The 5583-nt window shown below is 38.8% G+C and overlaps 1 pseudogene; it reads left to right on the top strand.

The window, feature by feature from the left end:
• LOC101567259 overlaps positions 1 to 5308 on the top strand; it is a 16565-nt pseudogene extending 11257 nt beyond the window's left edge.
• The last annotated feature ends 275 nt before the right edge of the window (positions 5309 to 5583 follow it).

Genomic DNA, 5583 nt, shown 5'->3' with positions numbered 1-5583 from the left:
GAGAGAGAGAGAGAGAGAGAGAGAGAGAGAGAAAGAAGCAAGGAAGGAAGGAAGGAAGGAAGGAAGGAAGGAAGGAAGGAAGGAAGGAAAAGAAAAGAGTAGTCAGGTTTGCAGAGTATGATTGGACAAGAATAGACAATATGGTAATAAACTGAGGAGACGTAGTAAAGTCTGTTAGTTCAGGCTCTTTTGTGTGTCTCTGTGGCAATAGTTCCTTACCTCTGAATATAGAAGGGTTCCTCTCAAATGAGACTCTTAAACTGGCTTCAGAAGATTCCAGGAAAAGGTCAATTATGCAATCCTCCTGCTCCTACTGTCTTCTCAAATGCTGAATGCCATGTTTTGAGATAACTTGTCCTGGATCCCATTCTTGCTTTTCTGATAATGACGACACCTCATAGAGAAATTGAGGGAAGGAGTCACATTGTCGCTATTCCACTTCCCTTGCTGGGAGCTACAAGACAAATGCTGAAAGATCAAAAATATTAGGTTAGGTCACTCCCCCAAATTAGTCACATTTTGTCCTAAAGTCAGGGTGAAAGTAGAAAATGAAACTGACAAATATTACCTTTGAAAAAAATTCCTTAAAAATTCCAAAATGTACACTACATGTAGTTTTGCATGTACAACTCTTCATCACTTCCTGTTAATTTTCAGTCAAGGCTTTCTGGCCATTTTTAACTTATTCTTATACTTTTTCACGATGTATGTGACTTGACTTTGGCAAGACCATCACCCACCTAAATGGCTGCTTACAGATGGACTCTACTTTGTCTGCCATGTGTCAGAAACGATTCAAAGTGACCCACACGTCCATTCCACAAGTCTCACCACACAGTCCAGGCCTGCCTGTGGCCCTCACCGTGCACCACAGGGGATGCAAAAGGAGCGAAGTCCAGAGGCTGGATCAGAAGCCCACACATTAAATGTGCTTAGGAAGAAATTTCTATGCCTTCAGCAGACTCTCTGGGGACCAAGATACCAAAATCTAGGAATCAGACATCTAAATAGGAGATTCAGAACTAAGCATGGGAAGAGAAAGCTAATACATTTCTTAGAGGAATAGTTCTGCTGAAAGTAAAAGTTTATTTTTTTATTTTTTTACACTGAGATGCCAACATATTTTCATATAAAATAGATCAAAATCATATAAGTATTATGATATTGTATAGCTAATATGCTATAACCAACAGAAAACTAAATTAAATGTAAATACTGAACTTTTTCCATTTTATTTATTTATTTTTTGCGGTACTGGGGATTGACCCTGTGCTTGCCAGGTAAGTGCTTATTCTACTGAGCCACCTCCCCAGCCCCTTCCATTTTAATTGGTCATAAAAAGTTTAAAAATCAGGCTGGGGAGATAGCTCAGCAGCGTAAGCACCTGCCTAGTAAACTCAAGGTACCACATTTGATCCCCAGTACCACCAAAAGAAAGACAAAAAGCTAAAAATCATGGGTTCCTTTGGAAATCTTCAGTCTATAAAAATGCATACTTCTTGTGTGAATAATGGGACACAGATTTTGAAGAAAAATTCACATATATACCAACACAATCATTCTTAGGATTACAACTTAAAACTTAACAGTCTGAGGATGATTAATTCCAAACTTGCTCTCAACTAGAAAGAATTAGATAATATGCACAGTTAACAGTATTTTATTTTATTTGTATTTATTTATTTATTTTGCAGAACCAGGGATGAACTTAGGCCCTTGAGTTTGCCAGGAAAGCACTTATTCTACTGAGCTATCTCCTGGCCCCAAGTAAAAGTTTAATGAAAGCATATAACAGACAATTTTAAAAGAATTTCCATCCTTTTATATTCTACAGACACAAAAATAATTTACAGAGACCACAGAATTCCAAGGAACATTACCCGTGACACAAGGAAAGGAAAAAAAAAAATCAAAAGCTCAGTATTTGCATTAGCTAGGGTTTGGGCTGAGTAGCGATATTAACATAGGACAGAACATACCTCATGGTGCAACAGCAAGAGAAATACCAAAACAACATCCAGGATTTGGAGGCAGATTTATTACAACAACAGGAGCTGATTTGGATCATTCCCCAAATATCAAGCTGTGATCTCTGGTGGTCTAGGGCTTATACAAGATAAGTAAGCAGGAAGTGCAGAGGCAGAATGGCTTGTCAATTGAGGATTGATTCTTATAATATGCATTATAGTGACCAGCTATGCACCACCATGACCAGTCATTTCTAAGAGACAGAAACAACCAGAGCTGGAAAAGGAACTATTACCTAGACAACTAAGAAGCTGCTGGCTGTGTGGTGGTGGTGGTGGGGCATTTGGTTACAATGTTGTGCCACAATAACATATTTGTGGGCACATAGCTTTTTTCTGTGTGTGTGTGTGTGTGTGTGTGTGTGTGTGTGTGTGTGTGTGTTTGCTGTGATATGGTTACACTGTTTTTGATAATTTTTGAAAGTTTTACAAAAATTTAGAGAATAAAGTTGGTTGAAGCCACTATTGAGTTTTGTTAAAAGGTCTGATGAATTTTTTTGTTGTTCTAAAGAAAGGGAGGGAAAGAGGGAGAGAGGGGGAAAAGGGGAGGGAGGGAGGGAGGGAGGGAGAGAGAGAGAGAGAGAGAGAGAGAGAGAGAGAGAGAGAACATACTTTGAAATAAATCAATTAAAAGGAACAGAAAATGTCATTCTTTTTGGGGTGAGATGGAATCTCAGTGTTGTTTTCATTTGTATTTCTCAAATGACTAGAGATGTTAGGCTTTTTTTTCCCTTATATCAATTTGCTGTTTGTACTTCTTCATTCCAGAAGTGTCTATGCATTTCAGGTGCTCATTGTTGGACTGGGTCTTTAAATTGGGGGTGGTTTTTTTTGTTTGTTTGTTCTTATATATTCTAGATAGTACTCCTTTGTCTAAGGAGTGACTGTTAATTTTTTTCTGGACACTGTGGGTTCTCTCTGCACTCTGTTGGTAGTTTCTTTTGCTGTGCAAAAGTTTTTTCATTGGATGTGATCCCAGTTGTTGATTCTTTGTAATGTTTTCTGTGTGATTAGAGTTTTGTTTATTAAGTCTTTGTGTAAGACTGGGCAGGGTGGTGCATGCCAAGTGCTGTAATCCCAGCACTTGGAAGGCTGAAAACAGGAGAATCACTGAGTCTGATCTATAAGACCCTATAGACCTATAGACCCTGTCCTAAAACAGAAAGAAGAGTAAATCAATAAATAAAGTCTTTGCCTACACCTTCATCTTCAAGAGATTTACATATTCTATCTTCCAGCAGATTAAGTGTTTCTGTTTTAATATTTCAATCTTTGATTCATTTTGAGTTTAGTTTAATGTGTGGTGACAGATGTAGGTCTAGTTTGAATCTTTGGCATATGGAAAGCCAGTTTTCCAGCACCATTTATCATCTTCATCATTGAGACAGGGTCTTACCATGTAATTCAGGCTGTCCTTGATCTCACTATGTAGCCTAGCTGGACTCAAGCTCACAGCAACCATCTTGCCTCAGTATCCCAAGAGCTGGGATTACTGCATGGGCCAACACAAAGAGGCTATCTTTTTTTCTTTTTTCTTTTTTTTTTTTTTAACAGAGAATATGTTTGGCTTCTTTGTCAAAGGTAAAGTAAATGAGTGTGTTTGAGGGTTTTCTGAATCTTCTATTCTGTTCCATGATCCTTGAGTCTGTTTTTTGCCAGTTCCATGCTATTTTTATCACTGTAACTTTGTAGTATAATTTGAAATCAGGAATGGTGCTGTTCCATGCTTTACCTCTTTTCCATTGTTTTTGGTAGTGTAAATTGGTACAACCAATACGTAAACTGGTATGGAGACTCCTCAGAAAACTAAAACTAGAGGTTCCATTTGACCCAGCTATTTCTCTTTTATGCATCTTCCCCCAGAGTTAAAGCATCATACCACAATGATATGTGCATAACCATGTTTTTAGCAACACAGTTTATAACAGCTAAACCTAGGAAAGAGCCCATCAACAGAGGAATGATAAAAAAATATATTTACATACAATGAAGTACTGTTCTGCATTAAATAAGGATAAACTTGAGACATTCTTAGGTAAATGGATGCTCTTCAAAACCGTAACTTTAAGTGAAATAAACCAAATAGAACTTTAAATACCCCATTATTTATCTTTTTTGAGAAACCCAAGAATAAAAAAGGAGAAAAATGGAGGATAAATTTTGAGAAGTTGCCAGAACTTGTTCAATTGGGAAAGAAAACAAGAAAGGGGGAGGGAGAGAGAAGGGAATGAAAGGGAAAGATATTTTTAAAAGTGAATGGAAGGGCCAGCCAAATAGCTCAGTGAATTAAAGTATCTGCTTAAGCAGACACAGGGGCCAGGGTTTTGATCCCTGGGCCTGCCAGGCCAGCCCCACCCCGCCTGTAATCCCGGCACTTGGGAGGCTGTAAACAGGAGGATCACTATGAGTCCATTCTACATAGTGAGACCCTATAGACCCTGTAGACCCTGTGCTACATACAAAAAAAAAAAAAAGTGTAAGTTTTGGAAACAAAACTTTTACAAATGAGGAGAGGAAGAAGGATTGAAGGGAGGGAAGGGAAATAGGAACAAAGAAGAATTAAGAAATATTATGTACAGGTGAGTGTCTGGCGGGCCGAAATAAGAAGATGGAGGCGGAGTCACAATTCATGAGGAAATTAAGAAAGAGCCAGAGAAGCCAACTAACCGCGAGAAGACGTGTTCATGATTGCTGTGGGTCTTCACCACCACCACCAGTCAGCACCACCATATGCAGTTCTGCCGCGGCAACGTCCCATCCAGCGAGCTAAAGATCTACACCTGGATGGATGCAACCCTGAAAGAACTAACTAGCTTAATAAAAAAAAGTCTACCCAGCCCATTGGTTGACCATAGTTTTGTCCCACCTCCTGCCCACCTAAGCGAGTTCCCATTCTCTCTACCTTAGCCTCACATGGTTTTACACTATAAAAGTACCTGGAAGAGACAGTTTCCCGGGGAACTACCTGCTTGGGCCCCCCTCCTGTCCCTCTCTTGGATAGGAGCTTTCTTTCTCTCAGTAAATATATTCTGCTCATAAAAAAGTCTACCCAGAAGCTAGAAAGAAAGATACACACTTCAATTTCACAATTATTTTCATGGGGTCTTAAAAGATCTGGCTATCGAGTTAAGGAGATTTATAGCACCATGTCTGGCAGAAAGGAGACAGCTGGTTCCATGACTCTCCAGTCACAGACGTTCCAAATAGGTGATTTCTTGGACATAGCAATTACCTCTCCAAATTGGGCACCACCTCCTTCAGGGTGTATGAGACCATATTGAATTTTCTACTTTCTCTCAAATTTATTTTTCACCCAACTGTGTAAACTAAACTTACAAAAAAGGAAGAAAGAAATATTATGTACAGGTGCAAATTCCCTATGATGAATGTGATCATTATGTATGGCAAAAATGAACTAATAAAAAATAAATCAGGGCCAGGGAGATGGCTCAGTGGAATAAGCGCTTTCCTGGCAAGCGCAAGGGCCTGAGTTCAATCCCCGGTTCTGCCAAAAAAATAAATTAAATAAATAAATAAATAAAAATTTGAAAGAAGT

Source organism: Octodon degus, unplaced genomic scaffold (genome assembly GCF_000260255.1).
Source record: "Octodon degus isolate 3935 unplaced genomic scaffold, OctDeg1.0 scaffold00003, whole genome shotgun sequence".
In the NCBI taxonomy this organism is placed as follows: domain Eukaryota; kingdom Metazoa; phylum Chordata; class Mammalia; order Rodentia; family Octodontidae; genus Octodon; species Octodon degus.
This window is presented reverse-complemented; position numbering and strand designations above follow the sequence as displayed.